Raw genomic sequence first — 27,754 nt, forward strand, 5'->3', positions numbered from 1 at the left:
ACAGTCAAATAGAAAATCGGCCAAAGACGTGTACAAATATGTCAAAGTACATAAGATGACAAATAAGCATATTAAAAGATGTTCACCCTCATTAACCATTATGGAAATGCAAACTAAAACCATGATAGGATATTACCACACACCTATCAGAATGGGCAAAGTTTTTTTTTTTTTAGTGTTACAAGATTAGATGCTGGCAAGGATGCAGAGAAACTGGATTACTCACAGTTTGCTGGTAGAAATGAACAGTGGTGCAGCCACTCTAAAATACAGTTTGGTACTAGATCTTAAATTAAAATGAAAGTATTTTATACCCTAGCAATTGAACTCTTGAACATTTATCCCAGAGAAGTGAAAATTCACTTTCACACAAAAATCTGTATATGACTATTTATAACAGGTTTTTTTTTCATGATAGAAAAACTGGAAACAAACCAGATAACTATCAGTGGGTAAATGGTTAAAAACAGTAGTACATCAAAAGCATGGACTACTCATCAATAAAAAAAAGTATGCACTATTGATACATGTAACAATTTGGATGAATTTACAGAGAATCATGCTAAGTGCAAAAAAATTATAATGGTTATAAACTGTATGATCGTATTCATATGACATTCTTGAAATGAAGGACTTACAGGGAAAAGGACAGATTGGCGGTCACCTGGGGTTAAGGATGGAATACAAGGTGGGTTGGGGCAGAAGGACATCTATGTGGTTATAAAAGCAACAAGAGCCTTGTGCAGATTGACTTCTATACCTTGACTGTGTGTGTGGTGGATACACAAACCTACACATCTGATAAAACTGTGTAGAACTAAATAAACACACAGGAGCACAAGTGAAATGGAGGAAATCTGAAAAGGATCAGTGGATCGCATCTCTGTCAAAATCCTAGTTGTGGTATTGCACCATAGTTTTAGGCATCGCAGGTGGCTCAGTGGTAAAGAATCCACCTGCTGAGCAGGAGATGAGGGTTCAATTCTTGGGTCAGGAAGAGCCCCTGGAGAAGGAAAGAGCAACCCATTTCATTCTGAGTCCTCTTTTTTTGGCTTTCAAGTGACTTCCTTCTCATCCTGCGAAAGGAAATAGCAACCCACTCCAGTACTCTTGTCTGGGAAATCCCATGCACAGAGGAGCCTGGCACGCTACAGTCCGTGAGGTCACAAAGAGTCAGACATGACTTAGCCACTGAACAACAATAAACCATAGGTACGCAATATATTATCACTGAGGAAATGGAATGAAGAGTACATGGGCTCTGTCTGTATTCTTTCTTGTAATCACATGTGAATATAGAATTAACTCAAACTTAAAAATTTAAATAAAAGGGGGGATAGGGGATACCCAAAGAAACAGATTTTTTTATTGCCAGTGATGAAGAGATATGGACATGCAGTGGGGGGCTACTGTTGTCAAGCAGATATTTGATAAACAGTATCTGCTAGACAATTCATTACACTAGCCCCACATTTAGGCTTGCATTTTTATCTAATATTTCATGTAATCTTTATACTGAGAATTGCATTATAATCTCCATTTTATGAATTACAGAATACAAACTTAGAGGCAAGGAAACTCACTTGAAATTCACAGCAAAGCAACCATGCAGACAGTACTGACACCCTGATCTTTCTGGCTACCAAGACTAGAGGCATTTTTTCTTCCTTGTAAACGGCACATTCACTGAGATTACTATATTCATTTGCATGGTCTGCCATAATAAAATGCCACAGACAAAGTGGTTTAAAGAACTGAAAATTCTTTCTTACAGTTCTCAAGGCTGGGGAGTCCAAGATCAAGATCTTGCCAGCCAGACAGGTTTCGTTCTGAGTCCTCATCCCTTGGCTTGCAGGTGACTTCCATCTCATCATGCATACACAACCTCTTTGTATGCAGGAAAAGCCAGCTCTCTCTGGGCTCTTCTTAAAAGGACAATAATCTCTTGGGACCACGATTCCACCCTTATGACCCCATTTAACCTTGATTACTTTTGTAAAGTCCTCATCTTCAAATACACCCACAGTGAGGCTAAGGGTAAGTATACAAATTGGGTGTTGGGCTTCCCTGGTGGTTCATTTGGTAAAGAATCTGCCTGCAATGTAGGAGACTGCCTGCGATGCAGGAGACCCGAGTTCAATCTCTGGGTCGGGAAGATCCCCTGGAGAAGGAAATGGCAACTTACTCCAGTATTCTTGCCTGGAAAATCCCGCACACAGAGAAGCCTGACAGATTGCAGTCCATGGAGTCTAAAGAATCAGACACAACTTAGCGACTAAACCACCATGGGGTGGAGGTGGAGGGACAAACATTCAGTTCATAAAAATTACCCAAGTTTAAAAAAAAAAATAAAAGAAGAAGAACCAGTTCATGTTTAGAAACTCAAAAGTCATAAACATTATAAAATTTTTCAAATTTCCAAATTCAAGTCTTGAGCTCCCTTTAACACGTTGATAAGAAATCCAGTCTTTTCCTCTTGGGGTTCTTCACTTTTCTCTTTCCCATTTTTTCACACCCTAGAGGCTCAAGAAGTCCAGAGGAGATCACAACTGAATAGGGAGCCCCTTGGCATGAGACCAGCCCGTGATGCCCATGTCTTTTCATTGCCCCTCAGTGATGATGTTGAAAGCTGGCTGAGCACCCACGTTCCGGAGATGCTGAGGACCCACTGCATGGCGATGCATCACAGGTGCAGAGGGCAGGCTGGAAACCATGGGTGTCCTCACTCTCCATCACCATGAAGGAGGAAAACACTCAGCTTTCTGCTGATGTTCTGCTAAAGTCACCCACACTCAGACCGTGTCTGAACTTCTGTTACTCCTAGAAAGGAAAAAGGAAGTGGTTGAAGAAAGGATGGAGTCCAACGCAAATCAGCAAAAAGAAGAAAAAACAAAAAAAAAAAAAACATGGGAAACAGCTGTGTTTTAGAAAGCCAACCTCAGAAGCATGGCTTTTATCTTCAACAGACCTGCTCCAAAATCCAAATGACCTGGTCATAGAGTTATTAAGAAAAGTATACAAAAGGGTACCTTGTTCTGCAGAGCAGAAGTATCTTGTTTTTGTGATCACATCTAAGAGTCAAAAGACACTTGATCTTATTCCTGTTCAGTAACTGAGAATAACTGAGGTAGATTTCAATTAATCAAACTCTCTCTCTCTCTCTCTCTCTCTCTCTGTCTCACACATGCACATACCATTAAGAGAAGACATTTCTGAATTCTGGGTGGCAGAAAGAGGAAACAGAATGACAAGGTCTTTAATAAGAGGTGGACTCATCTCTGTCCAAGAAGACCCAACCCTCTTCAAACCCTCTACTATAAAATTGCACAGAGACAAAGCACGCTTGACAGTGTCCTAGTTGACACAGACCAAGAAGCCTGGGTAAACTTCTGAGTGACACTGTCTTTGGCTGTGCGCTAGGTTCTGGGTGCTACAATGAAGAACTTGTCTTTGTTTGTTGTAAGCTGTCAGACAAGTAAGGGTGACAGCTATGGACAAACAAATCTCCAAACCACACAGTCAAAGAATCTAAAGAACAAAATGATCTGGGGAACCAGAGGCAAGAGTTTCTACCACCTCAAAGACATTTGTTTAAGACAAATCTTAAAGGATGAATAGGAGTTCCTTTCCTATGAGATTCTTGTCTTTGTATTGCTTGAGAAATTTACTGAAAGAAGTGCACACACACACACACACACACACACAGAGCAACTAAATACAAGCACACCTGAACTAAACATACACATAGACACACACCAACTAAACACAGATGAGAGTTTATGTAGCTCATAAAGCTAAAGGCCCTGCTGTTTGCTAATCATCCAACCCTTCATGGCGCTGGGACCAGATGAAAATTTCTCCCAGGAGTCCTCATAAAGAAGACAATGTATGATATAATAAACACCATTTTATAGCATCATTAAAAGGAAAATAACTATAAGCTTCACAGATTTGCTTCATACAAGAACCTTACTACGGACTCTCAAAGACCACCTAGTGTCAGATGTACTGGGAACCAGCAGAATGTCCAGGTACCCAGCTTTCTCTTGGCCTAGTTTGTTCCAAGAAAATATTTTAGACTATTTGAAAAAAAGAGGTGGATTGCAGAGCCTCCAAGCAAGCAGTGCTTTTTGAATATTACTTCTCCCCAGAGACTGTGAAAGAAACCAAGGGCCATGATCACTAGATCATACTCATTAGTAAATGCTTAGGAAGAAGCTACCTGATGGTGCCCTTTAAAGATGCCCCCAAGTGCCACAGAGAGTCACACTCAGAAGAGTGTTGACATCGTTTTGTAAAAATCAAGGAGGTAAGGAGGGAAATGAGCTTCAGTGGGTGGGGAGAATAGTCAAGAGTCTGTTTAAAGACTAGATGAAAGATGATGAGCTCGATGAGATGGGAAAGCAGTGGGGAAATAAATATAACAGAGTCTGCTCAGGTTACTCTTCGTGCAATAAAATAGCCTCTACCACTCTTATCCAAGCAATGGCAAGGAACGCACCGCCTCCCAAACAGTCCAAAATCCCGTTCACTTAATGAGCATTTCCTGGGACTTCCCTGGTGGTCCAGTGGTTAAGGATCTGCCTTGCAATGCAGGGGATGTGGAGATCCCTGGTCAGAGAATTAAGATCGCACTTGCTGTGGGGAAACTAAGCCCGGCCGCCACAACCACTGAACCTGAGGGTCACAACTAGAAAGTCTGTGGACCACAGCAAAAGATCCCACATGACACAATGAAGATCCCATGTGCAGCAACTGAGATCGGAGGCAGCCGAATTTCGAAGCAGGCTGTACATCACAGAACATGCCAGTTACTAACATACTAAGAGCTTGATTTCTGCCCTTAAGAAATACAACTAACTTACAGCAAACATCTCTAAGACTTGCCTTTTGTAGTTCCATTGTTAAGCATGGACCAGCAGACACCATACACCTGGATAGAATCCCCAAGGTCTTCCATGGAGATCACAGAGACATCCCCAGATTCCTAGACATTTCCAAGAGTAAGCATCAGATCCTTGTGTACTTTGAGTAATAAAACTTCACCACGAGGAAGACAAATGAAGGATTATGAATTCATGGGAAAACATCTCCACCTGCTTCCCCAGTCCCAATTTTTACCCTCATAAAGCCTCTCTCTAATTAATCATCCATGCTGGTAAGTGTCCACTGATCCTATTAAACAATAGGGCCAGATGGAAATGATGGGCCAGCCTCACCACTAAGACCTCCCAACTCTCATTAATAAATTTAATAGAAGCACCCAGATATCTCAGGAGTGCAGTAGGTTATAGGCTGAGTCTTTCCTTGGGGTATAATTTTATGTTCTTGCTCTGCACGGAAGTAATGTATTTATTCCAAGTTAATTTTTTTCTTCCCAAAGTCGGTGAGTTGTGCTCCTTGGGTGCTATCCTAAATTGACAAATTCCAGGCTGCCGGGGCTTGTCATCTGAAGGAAGAAAAATTAGAGAAGCCAGTAATCAATCTGTATTGTGTGAAAATTAACATGCCTGCCCCTCAGGTTAACCAGCCCTAAATGCAAATTGAATTGAAATGTTCAGAAAGTCCTCCTAATCATGCATGCTGTGATTATGAATCCGATGTTTATTTATCACTCTTTGAATTGCCAAACACCAGGCAAGTGGAAGAGACAGGGGTCAACAAACCAAAATGAACTATTCTCCTGGGCTTGGCAGCAAGGCGACTGAGTAATAGAAGCAAATCTAGGAGGCCTCACATCCAGGGAAAAAAGCAAATGATTCCTCCACTAGAGGTCCTGAGCTGATGTGGTCCTTTCTCGGGACCAAATAAGACTACAATTTTTTTTTTTTTTTAACTTTTAATAACATTTTGTATTGGAGTATAGCCAATTAATGGCTTCCCTGGTAGCTCAGGCAGTAAAGAATCCACTGGCAATGTGGGGACCCAGGTTCGATCCCTGGGTAGGGAAGATCTCCTGGAGAAGAGAATGGCATCCCACTCCAGTATCCTTGCCTAGGAAATCCCACGGACAGGGGAGCCTGGCAGGCTACAGTCCATGGGGTCACAAAGAATCAGACATGACTGAGTAGCTAACACTTTGACTCTGACTTTATACCAATTAATAAACAATGTTGTGATAATTTCAGGTGAACAGCAAAGGGACTCAGCCATACGTACTCATGTATCCCTTCTCTCCCAAACCCCCATCCCATCCAGCCTGCCACATAACATTAAACAGAGTTCCATGTGCGATATAGTAGGTCCTTGTTGATTATCCATTTTAAATACAGCAGTGTGTACGTGTCCCTTTCCAACTCCCTAACTATCCCTTACCCCCACCCTTCCTCCAGCAAGTATAAGCTCGTTCTTGAATTCTGTGAGTCTGTTTCCGTTTTGTAAGTTCATTCGTATCATTTCTTTTTATATTCCACATATAAGGAACGTCATATATTTCTCCTCTGTCTGACTTACTTCACTCAGTATGACATTCTCTAGGTCCATCTGCTGCTGCAAATGGCATTATTTCATTCTTTTTATGTCAGGCCACAAATTTATTCCAAGGACTTTGGGGAAAAGAGCTCCTGGAAGTGGATATGCAGAGACTGATGGAACACTGCACTGTTGGGAAGCACGACTCAGCTTAGTGGCTGTGCTGGATCATTCGGTTCGGTTCTACATGGTTCTGGATGCCGTGGGTGTCTGTGTGTGCATGTACCATCCCTTGGTGTGGGGGTACGACATTCCCACAACTGTGAGAATGACTGACTCCACGGGCAAGTCGAACCTGTGCTCCGTGTCCACATAAGTGGATAAATCATTTGTGTTAATTATTTGTGAACTAGCAATGCCTCACTTCAATTTGACTGTGTCTAAAAAATTTAACCTGAGTCAATAGTTTGTGTCTCTAAACATGTTTTCCCAAAGAAATAATGCTCCACTCAGCTTCTAATTTTCTCAGAGGTTCATAACTTACCTGAGGGACACAGTGTCGAGTCACATTGAGGGTAGGTCCAATTATCATACAATTAGAATAGGATTCATCCAATACAGCATCCCGTGTTTAATGCCATGCTAAGCAGCTTGGATTTCATTATGTGGGTCAGTGGTTCCCAGACTTTTGTTTCAAGTACCAGAATTTTTTTTTTTTTAAAGAAACAGGGGACTAGCATTCAGTGACCAACTTTTTATTTTGCCTAGTAAGGAATTTAATAACACAAAAACAACAGCAGCAGAAACAACAGAATAAGCTATGCTCATTATTCCATTTTTTAAAAAGGACATTTTTAGCACCAAAAAGTAGGAGGGATATAAATTTTAGGGGGAAAAAATGGCAGGGAGATCCAGTTCTAAAACCTTAATGAATTTACCTTTAAGAAAGAAAGCCTTACCGGTTATACTCCACTTTTTCACTTTTTTTTTTTTTTCCTGTGAACCTGTGAAACTCCTTCATGGCCAAGCATACTACTGTTTAGATGTGATTTGGGGGAACCAATGGCTTCAAGGAACCCTAAGAAGTTCCATAAGTCTGGTCAGTGTTTCATGGCAGCCGGCAGATCTAAAACAATCATTTATCATGCTCTCAGATTCCGTGGGTCAGAATTCCAAGGACAGCTTGGCATTGCTCCACAATCTTGAGGGTCTCAAGACCTCTGAAGTCTTGCTCTCTCACATGTCTGGTCTGTGATGATGGACATCAACTGGGGAAACTCAGCTCGTCTCCTTGGTCCCTCCAAGTGGGCTAGTTTAAGAGTTCTCACAGCACCAAGCCTGGGTTCCCAGGGGCCAGGAGTTGCATTCTCTTTACAACCTAGCCTTGGAAGTCACAGGATATCATTTGCACCATTATCTATTGGTCAAAACTGCCACAAACCCCTGCCCAGATTCAAGGGGTTGTGGGGAACATAAACCCAACCTCTCCGGGGAAGTGTGTGTGTGTGTGTGTGTGTGTGTGTGGGCGTGTGCGTGTATGCAAGCAACCATGTTTGGATACAAAGGGCCCATACAGAAAGTCATTCCCTTCTAAAATCTCTCTCTCTCATGCATACATACACAGGCATATAATAGGAACAAAGAAATTTATTTAAAAAATAAGCACAAGGAAGATAAAGATTAACTATATATATATATGTATAAAGTAAAAAGAAAATGAAGTCGCTCAGTCGTGTCCAACTCTTTGCGACCCCATGAATTGTAGCCTACCACGCTCCTCTGTCCATGGGATTTTCCAGGCAAGAGTACTGGAGTGGGATACCATTTCCTTCTCCAAGGGATCTTCCCAACCCAGGGATCGAACCTGAGTCTCCTGTATTGTAGGCAGAAGCTTTACTGTCTGAGTCACCAGGGAAGTCATCTATATGTGTGTGTATATATATATATATATGTGTGTGTGTGTGTGTGTGTGTGTGTGTGTGCGCATACATATAGGCAAACCATTCAATATCACAGTAATCCAAGTCTATGCCCCAACCAGTAACACTGAAGAAGCTGAAGTTGAACGGTTCTATGAAGACCTACAAGACCTTTTAGAACTAACACCCAAAAAAGATGTCCTTTTCATTATAGGGGACTGGAATGCAAAAGTAGGAAGTCAAGAAACACCTGGAGTAACAGGCAAATTTGGCCTTGGAATACGGAATGAAGCAGGGCAAAGACTGATAGAGTTTTGCCAAGAAAACGCACTGGTCATAACAAACACCCTCTTCCAACAACACAAGAGAAGACTCTATACATGGACATCACCAGATGGTCAACACTGAAATCAGATTGATTATATTCTTTGCAGCCAAAGATGGAGAAGCTCTATACAGTCAGCAAAAACAAGACCAGGAGCTGACTGTGGCTCAGACCATGAACTCCTTATTGCCAAATTCAGACTTAACTTGAAGAAAGTAAGGAAAACCACTAGACCATTCAGGTATGACCTAAATCAAATCCCTTATGATTATACAGTAGAAGTGAGAAATAGATTTAAGGGCCTAGATCTGATAGATAGAATGCCTGATGAACTATGGAATGAGGTTCATGACATTGTACAGGAGACAGGGATCAAGACCATTCCCATAGAAAAGAAATGCAAAAAAGCAAAATGGCTGTCTGGGGAGGCCTTACAAATAGCTATGAAAAGAAGAGAAGCGAAAAGCAAAGGAGAAAAGGAAAGATATAAACATCTGAATGCAGAGTTCCAAAGAAAGCAAGAAGAGATAAGAAAGCCTTCTTCAGCGATCAATGCAAAGAAATAGAGGAAAACAACAGAATGGGAAAGACTAGGGATCTCTTCAAAAAAATCAGAGATACCAAAGGAACATTTCCTGCAAAGATGAGCTCAATATTGTAAAGCTTAAAAATAAAATAAAAAAAATTTTTTTAATGAAAAAAAAAAAAAAAAGATGAGCTTAATAAAGGACAGAAATGGTATGGACCTAACAGAAGCAGAAGATATTAAGAAGAGATGGCAAGAATACACAAAAGAACTGTACAAAAAAGATCTTCACGACCCAGATAATCACAATGGTGTGATCACTCACCTAGAGCCAGACATCCTGGAATGTGAAGTCAAGTGGGCCTTAGAAAGCATCACTACCAACAAAGCTAGTGGAGGTGATGGAATTCCAGTTGAGCTATTCCAAATCCTAAAAGATGATGCTGTGAAAGTGCTACACTCAATATGCAAGCAAATGTGGAAAACTCAGCAGTGGCCACAGGACTGGAAAAGGTCAGTTTTCATTCCAATCCCAAAGAAAGGCAATGCCAAAGAATGCTCAAACTACCACACAATTGCACTCATCTCACACGCTAGTAAAGTAATGCTCAAAATTCTCCAAGCCAGGCTTCAGCAATATGTGAACCATGAACTTCCTGATGTTCAAGCTGGTTTTAGAAAAGGCAGAGGAACCAGAGATCAAATTGCCAACATCTGCTGGATCATGGAAAAAGCAAGAGAGTCCCAGAAAAACATCTATTTCTGCTTTATTGACTATGCCAAGGCCTTTGACTGTGTGAATCACAATAAACTGTGGAAAATTCTGAAAGGGACGGGAATACCAGACTACTTGACCTGCCTCTTGAGAAACCTATATGCAGGTCAGGAAGCAACAGTTAGAACTGGATGTGGAACAACAGACTGGTTCCAAATAGGAAAAGGAGTACGTCAAGGCTGTATATTGTCACCCTGTTTATTTAACTTATATGCAGAAACGCTGGGCTGGAAGAAACACAAGCTGGACTCAAGATTGCCGGGAGAAATATCAATAACCTCAGACATGCAGATGACACCACCCTTATGGCAGAAAGTGAAGAGGAACTAAAACGCCTCTTGATGAAAGTGAAAGAGGAGAATGAAAAAGTTGGCTTAAAGCTCAACATTCAGAAAACGAAGATCATGGCATCCGGTCCCACCACTTCATGGGAAATAGATGGGGAAACAGTGGAAACAGTGTCAGACTTTATTTTTCTGGGCTCCAAAATCACTACAGATGGTGACTGCAGCCATGAAATTAAAAGACACTTACTCCTTGGAAGGAAAGTTATGACCAACCTAGACAGCATATTAAAAAGCAGAGACATTACTTTGCCAGCAAAGGTCTGGCTAGTCAAGGCTATGGTTTTTCCTGTGGTCATGTATGGATGTGAGAGTTGGACTGTGAAGAAGGCTGAGCGCCAAAGAATTGATGCTTTTGAACTGTGGTGTTGGAGAAGACTCTTGAGAGTCCCTTGGACTGCAAGGAGATCCAACCAGTCCATTCTGAAGGAGATCAGCCCTGGGATTTCTTTGGAAGGAATGATGCTAAAGCTGAAACTCCAGTACTTTGGCCACCTCATGCGAAGAGTTGACTCATTGGAAAAGACTCTGATGCTGGGAGGGATTGGGGGCAGGAGGAGAAGGGGACGACAGAGGATGAGATGGCTGGATGGCATCACTGACTCGATGGATGTGAGTCTGAGTGAACTCCAGGAGTTGGTGATGGACAGGGAGGCCTGGTATGCTGCGATTCATGGGGTCGCAAAGAGTTGGACACGACTGAGCGACTGATCTGATCTGATCTGATATGTATGTGTGCCTATAGATGTATCTCGTAAACACACATACACACACACACAGACACACACAACACCATAACTTTGTGTTTCAGTGGGTCCAGGCAGTTCACATTCCCTGAATGTCAGTATGAATCTCAAGACAGGAAACCCTGCCCATGGGTTTGTAACCTGATATTGCTGTAGGCAGTTGCTCCAATGGCATTCTAACAGAATCAACGCTGGGCTTAGAGTCCAAACCACCAAATTCACATTTCAATCCTCTATTGCCCTGATAGTGATATCACACATGTAATGTAACTTCCCTAGGTTTTCATTTGCTCATCAGTAAAATATGCATCATTGTATTTATTTTATAGAGTAGCAGCCTTTGCTCCCTTACTTCTTCTCCCTTTTGGCCTTTCTTCATCACCTTCTCCCTACTCAGCAAGTATTTTGCAGCTGGTCCCCGCCTTATACTCCTCGACACACTCCTTTCTCCACCACAAACCTCGCTGGCTGCAGATCCGGCCCAGGAAGTCATCTCTGGCTTCACTTCAAGAGAAGTGAAGGCAGGGTTTGAAGGGTTTGAAGTCTTGCCACCACCTCAACCCCCACAGGCTAGTGCTGGACTAAAGGAGATGAAGCCGAGTAAAAATCAATTGCAGTTCCATGTCGTAGGTGGTGGATGGGTTGTTAAAGAATTTACTACACTTTTTTTTGTACTTCAGAGAATTTGTTAAGATAAGCAGAGATGTAGATACTGACTTAGTTGAAAATGTGATCTGCTGCAACCAAAAAATGCAGACCGGAGTCTAGCTACAGCCCGGATAAGCTATGTGACCTTGGGCAAGTTACTCAACCTTGCTAGGTCTCAGTTTTCTCAAAGTGAAGCTAATAAGGCCATTTTTCGAGGGTTACTATGAAGAATAACTGAGATAAAGCCTCAAAAGCCCTTGGCACAGTCTAGCACAATGGTTCTCAAGCTTTGGCATGTGCCAGAATCACCTGTAGGGCTTGTGAAAACACAGATTTCTGGGTATGACTCCCAAAAGTAATAATAATAATGAGGGTTTCTGATTTATTAAGATTAGGATGGGCTCTGACATTTTGCACTTCTAACTGGCCGCAGGTGACGCTGATGTTGCTGGTCATTATCTACTGTGATGATGATGAAAACGACAATGATGGTTATGATCAGGACTTCAGCTTTACATAAATGATATAGTAATATGTCAGTTTGTTTTCTATAACTTGAAAAAACATTTTGGTATCCCTCATGTGATAGCCTGCAACTATTCATGAAATCATCTAATGTATTTACTAGTTCAAATAGGTTAGATTTTACATTTGGTACCAAGTTCTTGGGGCATGAATCATCCCATAAATGGATCAGGCTGAACCCATACAGGCTACTGGTAGAGAGGATCTATACACTATGAGTAGAGAGAAGAGATTTTGGCTGAGAGAGGAACAGAACCACACAGAGAGTAAGAAGATCTAGATCCTCCTTGGTTTTAAGGGATTTTCTCTGCAAAACGATAAAACTGAATTAAATTATCGCCAACATTCACCCCACTTCTGCAGAGCAGAGATTCTATAATGAACTCTAATCTAAAGCAGTCTGAGAACACAGTAGTCCTGCCCCCAGGAAGCCACTTGCTGTTCAGAGCCCTTGGCCCAAGCCCCAGGAGGCCTTCCATCCAAAATCAGCATCACTCAACAGTGGGAGCTTCTTTGGGGCCTGAAGAAGCTCATTGCTTGTTGCAATGAGAGATGAGCAATTTCCTGCGCTAAAAGTCTGTGAAAGGAGACAGCTGGCTCATATTTCCCACTTATCTGAGATGGGGAACTTGAGTTCAGTGGATTGGGTTTGTTTATTTACCTATTTATTTTTGTGGAAATGATTTTATAATACTCACACCTAAACCGAAGGAAAGAGAAAGGCCTCAAGTCTTGTTCTTCCATCCTCCCCACCCACCTTGGGCCACATCCTAGTCATGTGACTGTCATGACACCAGATCCCAGAGAAGCTCTGGCCCCCATGGCTTGATTCTTCCTGGATACAAGAAGTCTCCATGTGTACTTGGTCTGGTGGATAGTTCTGTTTTCTTTTTGATTGTCTATTCCTGGGACATAAACAACAGAGAAGCCCTCTCTACTCCCAGAAGGAGAAGCCTTCTATAATTCATTTGTGAGTACCTGGCATGAGAGCTAACATTGTTGCTGTGCTGTACAAATATTTGTCAAATGAATGAAAGAATGAATGGCCATCCATCTTAGGAAGTCATATGTGCTGAATTTTCTATTAATCTTCCCAAAGTCCAAATATAACTTACATTGGGCACTTATTATATGCCTGAAACTAGTCTAAGTACTTTAAATGATACTTCATTTCATAATCAGATAGCCCTATAAAGCCGAGCATTCTAATCATCACCCCATTATACAGACAGGTAAATAAAAGTCAAGATTGCATGGTAGCAGGAGAGAGATTTGAGGCTAGGCAGTCTGCCTCCTTGGTGAGCACTTTGGCTAGCTCTCTGGCCTCCATCCAAATACACCCAGGCCATCAGGCCACTAGTCCTGGGTACTTTCTGGTCCCCACCTTCATGAGCTCTTGCATGCTCCATGCATCTGCCTTCTGTCACCTCATCTACCTGCACAGAGAAACACAGCATGAAAAGAGAGAGGCAGAAGCATGGATGACCAGGCTGCAGAGTTGAGGTCTCAGGGACAACGGGAGGGAGAAGGGGCAGTGACAACCCTTCCGTTGTCATCCTACAGATAGCCACCATCATACATCCTCAGGGAGGGTCTCCTTAGCAGCAAGCTTCTGCCTTCACTTGTCTTCCCTGCAAAGAAGGCTCCAGGGAAAAGGCTCAATTTCAGCCTTCTTTAACAGCTCTCTGACTACACCTCCCAAGGCTCGGTTCACTTATGCATCCAATGAAGAGCTTGAACTAACCCTTTCAGATAGGCCTGGAAATGGCAGAACCCCAGTCAGATAAACAAGGCCACAGATACACAGGCTCATGTTTTCAGAGCAATATGACCCTTTCCTTTATTGAACAGCACTTCCTTGGCCATATCTCTTTACTATAGGTCAGGTGATTAATTAAAAAAATGAAACAATTCAGGTCCCAACATGATGGTTTCAGTCGCTAAGTCGTGTCCAACTCTTGCAACCCCATGGACTCTGTCCATGGGATTCTCCAAGCAAGAATACTGGAGTGAGTTGCATCTTAAATTTGAAACCAGGGCAAAAGATGGTCATGACTCTCAGATCCAGCAGGTATTTTTTAAAAGCTATGGTGTCTGAGTGGCTAGGAAAATTTAAGTTCCCTCTGTAGCAGGTTAAGATCCTTTCTGTACTGCTTTGATCAGCTTTTGCCTATGACTCCCCTTTTGCAACCACTGGCAGGGCCATGAGTCACTTCATCCCCCAGCAAAGCCCTGAAGGGCCACCTCCTTGCTGGTGGTCCACGGCACCAAGTCAGGGCTACTGATGTCCCAGAGTGGTTTTCACTGATAATGTCCATCAAAAGAGTTCACCACTGGGCAGAACACAACAAGATGTGCAGACCGAACGGCCAAGGCCATTTCCTCCCATCCGTTACAGTTAAGTTCCTCACATATGAATGAGTTCCATTCTGAGAGCAGGTTTTTTAAGTCCAATTTGTTTGTTAAGTCCAACAAAGTTAGTCTAGGTACCTAAGACAATCAGCTATATAGTACTGTACTATAATTGGTTTATAACAGTTTTCACGCAAATAATACATAAAAACCAAACACAAAAAAAAATTAAAGAAGACATATTTAATCTTACAGCACAGTACCTTGAAAAATACAGTAGTATAATACAATAGTTGGCATATAGGGGCTGACATTGATTGGGCAGACCAGAAGAGTTACTGACCTCATCCATGCTTTTATGCTTGCTTAGGGACATTCTGGGCTTGAAATAAAAATACCATTCTATTGTACTCTATATAATACTATACAACACAGTACACCAAAGCACAATCACTTATAGAGGACACACACATACGACAATCTATGCTAGACATGTAAACTAACTTACATGATTTGACATTCAATGTTTACATCTTTGAAAGTTTGCAACTTGAAGGTTTGAATGTAGAGGATTTACTGTATTTCTCCTTTTCATTCAGAAGAGGTGGGAGCTTCAGGGACTACCCATCTGATTGCTTTTGGAAGTCTGAATGCCTAAATCCAACTTATCCTGTCTATCCCTACACCCCAAAACAGCCTTCCCGTGTGTGTGTGTGTGTGTGTGTGCACGCGCACATGCACGTGTGCAGGGGCACACTCGCACTCAGTCAGTCATGTCCGACTCTTTGTGACCCCCATGGACTGTAGCCCTGCCAGGCTTCTCTGTCCATGGGATTTCCCAGGCAAGAATACTGGAGTGGGTTGCCACTTCCTCCTCCAGTCCCTGTGTCTACCTGGGATGAATTTCCCTGAGGGGCTGTATACTTGGAGGTTCTCTCAATAGATATGCAGGTTTCCAGTTAAACACTGTATGTTAATCTGCCTTCCTCAGAAACCTGGATACTCAAGGCAATAATTGTAACCAATGTCTAGACATGGGATAAGATCAGTTTTCATGTTTTTTCCCTTCCCGGGGCACAGACAAAAATGCAATTAGCTATCCCAAAGTCAAGTTACCTATGATTTAGCTAACAGTATCTAATTCCAAAGATACTCCCAATTAGGTTTAAAGAAATTCACTGTCCAGTTAGCTGTCAAGTCAGTTGTCTCCATAAATAAGTGTCTGGTGAATTTATTTCTCCTTTGAGCTAAATCAGTGGTTTTTAGACATTCTTCTATATTACAATCACCAGAGAAGCTTTTTAAAAAAAAAAAAAAATCCTAATTCCTAGCCCCAGTCACAGAGCATTTTATGATAGGATGGAGCACTCACATTGTCAAGATTCCCAACTGATTCCAGTGTACAGCTTGGACTGAGAGCCGCTATCTAACTGAATCTGATTTTGCTGTCTGGTAATCTACTATGACCAACCTAGATAGCATATTGAGAAGCAGAGATATTACTTTGCCAACAAGGTCTGTCAAATGGATCTACCATTTCATTCTAAAGGAGATCGGTCCCGGGTGTTCATTGGAAGGACTGATTTTGAAGCTGAAACTCCAATACTTTGGCCACCTGATGCGAAGAGCTGACTCATTTGAAAAGACCCTGATGCTGGGAATGGATGAGGGCAGGCGGAGAAGGAGACAACAGAGGATGAGATGGTTGGATGGCATCACTGACTCAATGGACATGAGTTTGGGTGGACTCCAGGAGTTGGTGATGGACAGGGAGGCCTGGCATGCTGCAGTCCGTGGGGTCGCAAAGAGTTGGACACAACTGAGCGACTAAACTGAATTGAACTAGGGGCCTTCTTGGATTAAGGCAGTGCATCCCATCCTTCATCCATCATGTAGCAGGTCAGACCTAGGCCAGGAAATGCTGAACATTTGTATAATTAATGGGAAACAAATTTCTGTCTTTGTCATTCAGTAAATCAAAAATGCCTTTCCACCCACTTTCTTCCTGGGCAGGAGGAGAAACCTGGAGATAAATAAGACATGTAGGTGGGGATCAGATGAAGAAAGGCTAGATGTTCCGTTTCATTCTGAGGGCAAGGACATGGCACTGATGGGTTTTCACTGGGGTGGGAGTGTGACAAGATCAAATTTTTTATTTAACAAAGATCACCTGGCTATAGAGTGGAGACTGGAAAAGATGAGGGGAGACAGTTGGAATTGAGGGGCAGATAGATGGTTACTGAGGCCATTTTAGCTAGGGATTCAAGTATCTTGAACTATGGAAGCTGCTGCCTAGAACAAGGTCTTGGGAGAAAATATTTAAGTGAAAGTGGTGGGATTTGATGATGAATGTGTATTGGGAGCTGAGGAAGAGGTATGCCTTCAACTTTCCGGCTGGAGCAACTGCATGAATAGCAATGAAGTCCATCAGTTTAGAGAACACAGGGCGGGTGGGGGTGGTGGGGTTGGAAGAGCAGCTTTCTGAGTGAAACACTGAGTTCCACTGTGGACTTCCCGAGAGATAAGTGCTGAGGGGTATTTGCAGTAGGACATTGAACCTATTTCTAATTCTCAGCACACAATCGTCTCACTCACTCGAAACCTTGGCTTCTGCTAGCTTGGCAAATTTACTTTTTTTATAACCAAGGATATAGAACTGGTTCTAAGTCTAAAGAAATATTGGAAAATGTTTCAAAACGTGAAAAAAAAAAAAGATGCCACCTCACATCCATTAGAATGGCCACTATCAAAAAGAAAAAAGAAAATAACCAGTGTTAGAAAGGATGTGAAGAAATTAGAACCCTGGTGCACCCTGTTGATGGGAATGGAACATGGTGCAGCTGCTGTGAAAAACAGCATGGCAGTTCCTCAAGTATTCAGACATACATTTGCTATATGATCCTGCAACCCCTCTTCTAGATATATACTCAAAAGAACTGGAATCAGTGACTCAGGGAGACATGCATTAGGTCTATATTCATAGCAGCATTATTCACTATAGCTTAAGAGGAGGAAGCAATCCATGTGTCAATGAATGGATGGATGAAAAAACAATGTGGTGTATGCACACAGTGGAATATTATTCTGCTTTGTAAAGAAAGAAAATTCTGACACATGCTGCACCAGGCAGGAACTTTGAGGACATTATGCTAAGTGTAGTAAGCCAGTCACTAAAGAACAGAGACCTTATGATTCCATTTATATGAAGTTCTCTGAGTAGTCAAATTACAGGGACAGAAAATTGAATGGTGGTTTCCAGGGACTGTGGAGAAGAGAATTAGGGGAATTATTGTTTCATGGGTACAGAGTTTCAGTTTTGCAAGATGAAAAGAAGTCTGTGGGTGGATGGTCCTGATGGTGGCAAAACAGTATGACTATACTTGATGCCCCTGAACTGTGAGCCAAAAAACAGTCAAGGTGGCAAATTTTACATTATGTGCATTTAACACCATTTTTGAAAAGTGTAGAAATATATTGTTTTCATTAATAATCTATGTTTTGCTATTCTTAAATCCCTGCCAGCCAGACCACTAGGCTGCACCAGTAGCTGCCAGTGTCTAAACTTTCCCTGATGATGGAGACCCAACTAACAGCTGACTTCACCACCCTCTCCTAACTTGTTAGAAATGGAGGGAATAATTGATATATCCAGACTGATCAATGGCTTGCCACAGGCTCAAGGCCAGGTTGAACGGCAGCCTTCCATTTCTGCAGAAATGATAGAACTCACCTTCCACTGAGAAAGCTGAACTTTTCAGGTTTGAGAATCAAAGATCCAAGTGTCACCTCTCATCAGAGACTGAGCATGTGAGATCCCAGCCTGGTCCACACTACAGAACCATTTACAGTGAGGGTGGTCACACATAAAGAAGGGCTGCTAGACGACACACTGGCAGTCTCCGAAAGGACCCTGAAGATGGGACCCTCTTAGCTGATGCAGATGCTGGTTCAACCTGAACAGGTGTTCCCTCATTTAAGGGTAATTGCAATTATTAGTTTTCCCTTAAAAAATATTGATAAGAAAATGTCAGCTCATTTAGTCAGAAGAGGAAAAACCAAATAATATCTGAACTCTGCAGATGTTAAAAAAAAAAAAAAAAGAAGACTCAAGAGACTTCCCTGGTGGTCCAGTGGCTAAGACTCCATGCTTCCAATGCAGGGGGCCTGGGTTTGATCCCTGGTCAGGGAATTAGATCCCACATATGGCAACTAAGAATTGGCATGCTATACCAAAGATCAAAGATCCTGCATGTCACAACTAAACAAATAAATATTTTTATTTATTTATCTGGCACAACCAAATAAATAAATACTTTTTTTAAAGGAAGACTCAAACTTTGGAGTTCACAAGTGTATGCATGTGCACGCATGCATATGTGTGTGTATACGCTTGTCTGCACACATACACACATATATCTAAAGCAGAGGAAAGAGGCTTGGGAGCCAGAAGAGGAAATAGCATAGGGAAGGTGAATCACTTGGGCATGTGCGTTGAGTAAGAAGACCTAGAACAAAGCTCTTAGGAATCCTAACACATAAGAGGAGAAGTGGAACAGGCGTGCACATAGCATTGTGAGGAGAGACAAAGGAGCGGGGGGAAACAGGGACCACGGTGTTGTATTCATAGACGCGGGCTTCCATGAAAATGTACACCTGGCTGAAACAACAGAAGTATATATTGTCTCACAGTTCCAAAAACTGGACATCTGAACTCAGGGTGTCAGCACGCTCCTTCTGAAGGCTGTGAGAAAAGGATCTATCCTATGACTTTCCCCTGGCAGCTGGTGATTTGCTGGCAATCTTTGGCATTCCTTGACTTATAGACACACCACCCTATCTCTTCCTTTATCTTCACATGGCATTCTCACTGTATGTGTGTATCTGTCTCTAAATTTCTGCTTTTCACATGGGCATGAGTCATACTGGAAGAAGGGGTGCTTTGTCTTACATCATTACATCTGCAACAACCCCATTTCCAAATAAGGTACCATTCTGAGGTACTGGAGGTTAGGACTTCATACATAAATTTTAAGGAGACAAACCTCAACCATCAACAGAGTTTGTGGAAATCATCTGGGCTGAGCTTTTCTAGTACAGAGTATTTAACTGTTTCAGTGCTGCTGAAAAGTCATCCAAGATAAAGAAGAAAAGATCATGTCATGAGTCAGAGCTCCTTCTCAACCTGCCCTGCCTCATCCTTTAGCTTGTTGAATTTCAAATCTTAAAATTTAGTAAAATATCAGGTGAAGAGCATTTTCCATAAGAACTCATCTGATTTCTGGGCTCCAGTCCTCACCAAGATGCTCCCCTTAAACCAAATTTTTTAATACGATTCACATCACAATACCCATTTGTTGAGCCCCAACTTTGTGCCACTTTCTAGTTCAGTTCAGTTCAGTCACTCAGTCATCTCCAACTCTATGCAACCCCATGGACAGCAGCATGCCAGGCTTCCCTACCAACTTTCCTTCCCAACCATCACCAACTCCAGGAGCTTGCTCAAACTCATGTCCATCGAGGTGGTGATGCCATCCAACCATCCCATCCTCTGTCATCTGCCAGGGTCCAGCCCCGGCTGATCCAGGGTATTCGAAGGAGAGATGGCGTAGGCGACCTATTTATTTAAATATTTATCAAAGATATAAAGAGTAATAGAATGAGGATAGCTCAGTGAGGAAATTCAGTGGAGAAAAGAGGCTGAGTAGCTTGGTTTACGCGGGAGACCAATAAAACTTCAAGACAAGAAGTTTGCACCACTTACGGAGGCCGCAGGCATCCTTCCGTCCTCCCAAAGGAGAGGAGACACTGAGGCCTCCCTGGTCGGATCTTAGAAGCCCAGGCATAATTAGTAAGCATGGCGGGTTCCGCGCTCCAGATGGAGACTCAGCCAGAATTTGAGAGAGAGAGTGACATGGGGAGACCAAGAGGATAATGGGGGAAGGGGTGGAGTCATGCAAGAACAGCAGTTCCTGGTCCTAATCGAAGCCAGGCTTTCAAACTTATCATATGCAAAAGTTCAGGTGATTTACATCATCTTCTGGCCAGGAGGCCTGTTAACATTTTAAGAAACTTATTTTTCTCTAAAGGTGATTATTCTAAAGTCAGGTGCCAGCCTCCAAAAAGCATTGGACAAAGCTGCATTCCTATAGGGCAAAGGTGAGGTGGGCTCAATCAAGAAAAGAATTAACTCAAGGGTCCAAGGTTACAAACATTGAGGCTACTACTTACATTTCTATACACCCATTATATCAATCAATACACTGCCAAGGACACAGTAGGTAAGGGGTATGGAGACTTAGCAGCAAACATTGGCCCAATAAGTGAAAAACCCTTCACCAATACAATTTCTAATCAATCTTTTAACTGCTCAAAGGACTCTGTATTTAGACAGTTTAGAACATCTCGTGTCTCTCACAGTTGGGAGGCTCTGAGCAATCACATGTGGCCAGAAAAACCTATTCAGGCAGGCTAGAGGATTTCCAAAGGAGTTTGTAGGTTGAAACACTATCACACCCAGGAACTTTATTAACTGGAGCTATAAGTTAACTCCTTTTTCAGAGAGAGGTAGTGGGGGACAGCCCCCCCATAAAGTCAGAGGTGTAGGTGAGAGCACAAAGCAGAAAGTAGGCAGACTCTGGTTTTGGGGGTAGATGCTTGAGAATTTCCAGGGGGACTCCTGAGGCTCGATCCCACCTTTGCGTATGCAGAGCTTCCTTCCTCATGACCTTTGCCGGGGCGGAGCTCCTGCTCCCAGCAGTCATCCCCTTCTCCTCCCACCTTCAATCTTTCCCAACATCAGGGTCTTTTCCAGTAAGTCAGTTCTTCACATCAGATGGCCAAAGTATTGGAGTTTCAGCTTCAGCATCAGTCCTTCCAGTGAATATTCAGGACTGATTTCCTTTAGGATTGACTGGTTGGTTCTCCCTGAAGTCCAAGGGACTCTCAAGAGTCTTCTCCAACACCACAGTTCAAAAGCATCAATTCTTTGGCCCTCAGCTTTCTTTATAGTCTGACTCTCACATCCACAAATGACTACTGGAAAAACCAAAGCTTTGACTAGACAGACCTTTGTTGGCAAAGTAATGTCTCTGCTTTTTAACATGCTGTCTAGGTTGGTCATAACTTTTCTTCCAAGGAGCAAGTCTTTTAATTTCATGGCTGCAGCCACCATCTGCAGTGATTTTAGAGCCCCCTCAAAATTAAGTCTCTCACTGTTTCCATTGTTTCCCATCTATTAGCCATAAAGTGATGGGACCAGATGCATTGATCTTCGTTTTCTGAATGTTGAGTTTTAAGCCAACTGTTTCACTCTCCTCTTTCACTTTCATCAAGAGGTTCTTTAGTTCTTCTTCACTTTCTACCATAAGGGTGGTGTCATCTGCATATCTGAGGTTATTGGTATTTCTCCTGGCAATCTTGATTCCATCTTGTGCTTCATCCAACTCAACATTTCGCATGATGCATATAAGTTAAATAAGCAGGGCAACAATGTACAGCCTTGACATACTCCTTTCCCAATTTAGAAACAGCCCGTTGTTCCATGTCCTGTTCTAACTGTTGCATCTTGACCTGCATACAGATTTCTCAGGAGGCAGGTCAGGTGGTCTGTCATTCCCATCTCTTGAAGATTTTCCACAGTTTGTTGTGATCCACACAGTCAAAGGCTTTGGTGTAGTCAATAAAGCAGAAATAGATGTTTTTCTGGAGCTCTCTTGTTTATTTTATGATCCAGTGGAAGTTGGCAATTTGATCTCTGGTTCCTCTGCCTTTTCTAAATCCAGCTTGAACATCTGGAAGTTCTCAGTTCACGTGTTGTTGAAGCCTCTCAGAGAATTTTGAGCATTACTTTGATAGCATGTGAGATGAGTGCAATGTGCAGTAGTTTGAATCTTCTTTGGAACTGAAATAAAAACTGACCTTTTCCAGTCCCGTGGCCACTTCTGAGTTTTCCAAATTTGCTGGCATAATGAGTGTAGCACATTAACAGCATCATCTTTTAGGATTTGAAATAGCTCAGCTGAGTTCTATCACCTCCACTACCTTTGGTCATAGTGATGCTTCCTAAGGCCCACTTGACTTTGGACTCCAGGGTGTCTGGCTCTAGGTGAGTGATCACACCATCATGGTTATCTGGGTCATTAAGATGTATTCTGTGTAGTTCTTCTGTGTATTCTTGCCACCTCTTCTTAATGTCTTCTGCTTCTGTTAGGTCCATACCATTTCTGTCCTTTATTTTAGTGTCCCTCCTTGCATGAAATGTTCCCTTGGTATCTCTAATTTTCTTGAGGAGATCTCTAGTCTTCCCCATTCTATTGTTTTCCACTATTTCTTTGCATTGATCACTGAGGAAGGCTTTCTTACCTCTCCTTGCTATTCTTTGGAACTTTGCATTCAAATGGGTATATCTTTCCTTTTCTCCTTTGCCTTTTGTTTCTCTTCTTTTCTCAGCTATTTGTAAGGCCTCAGACAACCATTTTGCCTTTTTGCTTTTCTTTTTTCTTGGGGATGGTCTTGATTACTGCCTCCTATACAATGTCACGAATCTCCATCCATAGTTCTTCAGGCACTCTATCTATCAGATCTAATCCCTTGAATCCATTTCTCACTTCCACTGTATAATCATAAGGGATTTGATTTAGGTCATACCTGAATGGTCTAGTGGTTTTCCCTACTTTCTTCAATTTAAGTCTGAATTTGGCAATAAGGAGTTCATGATCTGAGCCACAGTCAGCTCCGGGTCTTATTTTTGCTGACTGTATAGAGCTTCTCCATCTTTGGCTGCAAAGAATATAATCAATCTGATTTTGGTAATGCCCATCTGGCGATGTCCATGTATAGTCTTCTCTTGTGTTGTTGGAAGAGAGTGTTTGCTATGACCAGTGTGTTCTCTCGGTAAAACTCTGTTAGCCTTTGACCTGCTTCATTTTGTACTCCATGCCAAATTTGCCTGTTACTCCAGGTATCTCTTGACTTCCTGCTTTTGCATTTCAGCCCCTTTTAATGAAAAGGACATCTTTTTTTGAGTGTTAGATCTTGAAGGTCTTGTAGGTCTTCATAGAACCATTCAACTTCAATTTCTTAAGTATTACTGGTCAGGTCATAGACTTGGATTACTGCGATATTGAGTGATTTGCCTTGGAAATGGACAGAGATCGTTCTGTCATTTTTGAGATTTCATCCAAGTACTGCATTTCAGACTCTTTTGTTGACTATGATGGCTACTCCATTTCTTCTAAGGGATTCTTGCCCACAGTAGTAGATATAATGGTCATCCGAGTTAAATTCACCCATTCCAGTCCATTTTATTTCACTGATTCCTAAAATGTCAATGTTCACTTTTCCCATCTCCTGTTTGAGTTTCTAGTGGAAGGATTCAAATAATCTGCCTTATTTTCAGGGAAAGTTTTCCTCTATTTGCCCCCAAATCTCAAACCAATGTACCAACAAAGCTTCAGGCTGCCTTCCCTTTTACCAATATCTTGGGCACAAAGACCTTCCAGAATGGCTGTTCCACTACTGATCATTGTTCCACTCTGTCGTCTTACAGAGAAATCCATCAGGAATAATGGAAAGCTGGTTGCAGCTTTTATTCACCATACATTGGCCTTTGACTCTGAACAGGAACCAGCTATGGGTTAAGCCTCATAAACTCCATATAGACTCTCAGCAACTGAAGCTCATGCAAAACTCGCATTTTAATACCATGGTAAGATCAGAGGGTCTCCAGTAGACCAGAAAGTTGTAATGAACTGCGTGAAACAGTCTGTGCATGATTCCCATCACACATGGCCAGAAGTTGTTTTAGGATAGCATGTTCCCTTACCTGATGACTAGAAATGAGCTGTCATCTTATATACCAAGTGGTTGTTATCATCACTAGATATGTATTGCCTACATATGCTTGCACTCATTTATTGCAAGCCTACTGTATGTTAGCCCTATAGTGGGCACTGGGAATGCAATAGTTTAAAACAAATTAGGCTCATTGCTTCCCTCAGTGCACTTCCTGGGTTGGGATGAAAATGAGCAAATAATCAGCCAATAAAAATAGAGTATAGGAAGTAATTTTGCTAGTATCTACACAGGGGTACCAGAAGAGCATCTCAGTGAACATCACCACTGCATACACAGCTGGTCCAGTCAAAAACTTGGGAAGCTTCTTGTTCTCTTTCTCCTTTTCTTCTACCAGCATCTTACGCACCACTGAATCCTGTCAATCTGGCTCCTATTTCTCAAAAACTGAGTGTTTTCTAGATGCTACTGCTTCAGTTCAAATAATGTTCTGTAAATATCAATTCTATCATTTTTGACTTCTGATATGAGCTGAAGAGTTTGCACATTAGTTTGATGATTTATTCCCTCATTCAACATAAAACTGTTGAGCACATACTATGTATTTAGACACCGGAGATGCAAAACCAAAGAAGGCAAATCAGATAGACCTCAGAGATTGCATGTCCATTTTCAGACCACCATAATAAAGTAAATATCCTAATAAAGCAAGTCACACATTTTGGGTTTTTCCAGTGCATATAAAAGTTATGTTTATACTATACTGTGGTCTATTGAGTGTGAAACAGCATTATGTTTAAAAAATTAATGTGCATACATTCATTAAAAATAGTTTATTGCTAAAAATGCTAACCATCAACAGAGCCTTCTGCAAGTTATAATTTTTTGAAATAGTAAAATTACAGATCCCTGATCACAGATCACCAAAACAAAATAGTAATAATGAAAATTTTTGAAATATTTTAAGAATTGCCAAAATGTGACACAGAAACACCAAGTGAGCAAAAGCTGCTGGAAACATGGAGCTGATAGATTTGCTCAATGCAGGATTACTGCAAACCTTAATTTGCTAAAAATGCAATATCTGTGAAGTATAATGAAGCAAAATGCAATAAAATGAGATATATTCATACATGGTTCCTGGCCACATAAGTCCATATAAACTCCCCAATGGACCATGCCATCACAGTGAAATTTAAACTGAAAAGCTAGTTTACGTAAATTTGCTTCTTCTAAAACTCTGAGCATAGAACCCTGGGCCTCCCAGGCTCTGTTGCATGCTCCTTAAAGTTTTCAGAATGACTTTAGTTGTTCTCTATTTCTATTCTTTATGTTCCTGCCCCACTTGGATTTATACTCTTTAACGTCATTTATTCTGCTAACTGACCTCAATCTTTGAGCATCCAAAGAATTCATGTCAAAATCTGAAGGGCAGAACTCTACTCGATCTGGTTCATAAGGTGGCCACTCTGGCTTTCATGGTGACAAATGTGACATATGATAGAAAGTAGAGGTGCCTCAACTCAGGACTCATATCACTGAGAAGAAATAAAATATGTCACCAGATTAAGGATGCCAAACACCTGGCTTGTTTACAGCCACTCCTGTCCCCATGTCAGACATAACTAATTGATCACAGATCTCTTTTCTTCCTCACCCCAGGCTTGACTCTAGGTTCTTCTTTAACATAGTGCTAAAGCAGCCACTGCCAATCCATCAGGCTTGGGACCCGAGATAAAATTTGTCATCTCTGCATTAGAACCTGTTATCAGTGAATAGGAAACTTCATGAAACAGGAGCAAGAGGCTAAGGCAAAGCTGTATGGAAAAAAAGGAAGCCAAGATAGAAGCTACAGCCTCATTGTCTTTACTCTTTGCAATCTCCTCTCACAAACTCAACATGATTACCAAAGGGTGATTCTTCTTGCCCTGGCTTATCCTGGACCAATCTCTTTCCCAGGGGTAGGTATTGTGGGGGTGGTGGTTCTCTACTGGTCAACCTGGGACAAAGAAACATAGCCCTTGAGTAAAGACTTCACCAGAGGACCCATGGAATAGAAGAAGGGCATTGCCCAATAGAGAGACATGGGGTAGACCAGACAGCCAGTGCCCACTCCAGCAGCACTAGAAATTGAAAGAAGAAAGAACCATTGCCTGGATGGGGCCCTGAGAAAAGGCTTCATGAAGGCTGGCATATTTGAGATCAGGGCATATAGAAAGGTGCTGCTTCCCAACCTAGAGATGTGAGGGAGTGTAAGAGGCTGACACAGACTAAACGATATACATGGAGACACTGCACTGTCATCGATTCTCCACATATTCAGCCTCTGCCTGGCCCATCTATAATTGAATCCTTTGCCTATGACTGAGCCAGCTCGGTTGGTTGTAGTAATCACATGTGGGCAATTTTACTAAAGATCACACTCAGTTAATTTGTGTGATTAGGGAATTAGCAATTGCTTTCATTGATCTCAAAGATTATTCAAAACACAACAGACTCTCAGAATGAGACTGGAATAAAAGTGGCTTTCAGGTATGAATTAAAGTTCCACTGAATATTGCCTAAAATAATGCAGTGAACAGATTTACAGTAATAGGTCATTCATTCCCTCTAGGGTTTCAGTACCTTCTTTGCTTAAGGTTCTCTCTCTCTCTTTCACACACACACACACACACACACACACACACACACACATTCTCTTTGCCCTTTGAACTGGAACAGTGATCTGTTCCCTGTGATTAAATTAGTGTAAGTAATAAGATATCATAGATTTGATTGATTTCCCTGGCAATGGTTATTAACCAGCCCAATTCAGAGCCAAGCAGGACCATTATTCTAAACATTGATTTCTGAAAAGGCATGCAGGGGAAGGAAATTCTCAGCTACAGAGATATTCCATAAGGAATTATCTGATAGGATGATATATAGTGAGGATTCTCAGACATGGCAATGAACCCCCTAGAATCCTCAAATACCATGATATACAGATGTCGGAGTCCACGGGGAGACTGAGCAATGCTGTGAATACACTTTACCAATGTTCTCAGGGAATCCTTCTTAGATGCACCATAAAAGGTAAACGCTGAGAACTGTATTGTATGCCAATCATTGTATTTAATCCAACACATACATACTTTGTAACTTCTCTAATCTGTATTCCCTGCAGGCTTAGGAGACAAGAAGGAAACATGGCCTCAAGGAGCTCACAGTGAACCTGTTGTGTTTCTTGAGGAAGCTTAAAACTGCCTTTCATTCAGAATGGCTACTGGGGATGTGGCTATAGGAAGAGAGGATCCTCCTTTGCGAATCTTTCAACAGAGTCATCCATCAGACAGAAGACTTTCACAGAAATGTGGGGGCATCTTTTTGACCACAGAAAAGATGGACAGAA

Source organism: Bos indicus x Bos taurus, chromosome 13, assembly GCF_003369695.1.
Source record: "Bos indicus x Bos taurus breed Angus x Brahman F1 hybrid chromosome 13, Bos_hybrid_MaternalHap_v2.0, whole genome shotgun sequence".
NCBI lineage: Eukaryota > Metazoa > Chordata > Mammalia > Artiodactyla > Bovidae > Bos > Bos indicus x Bos taurus.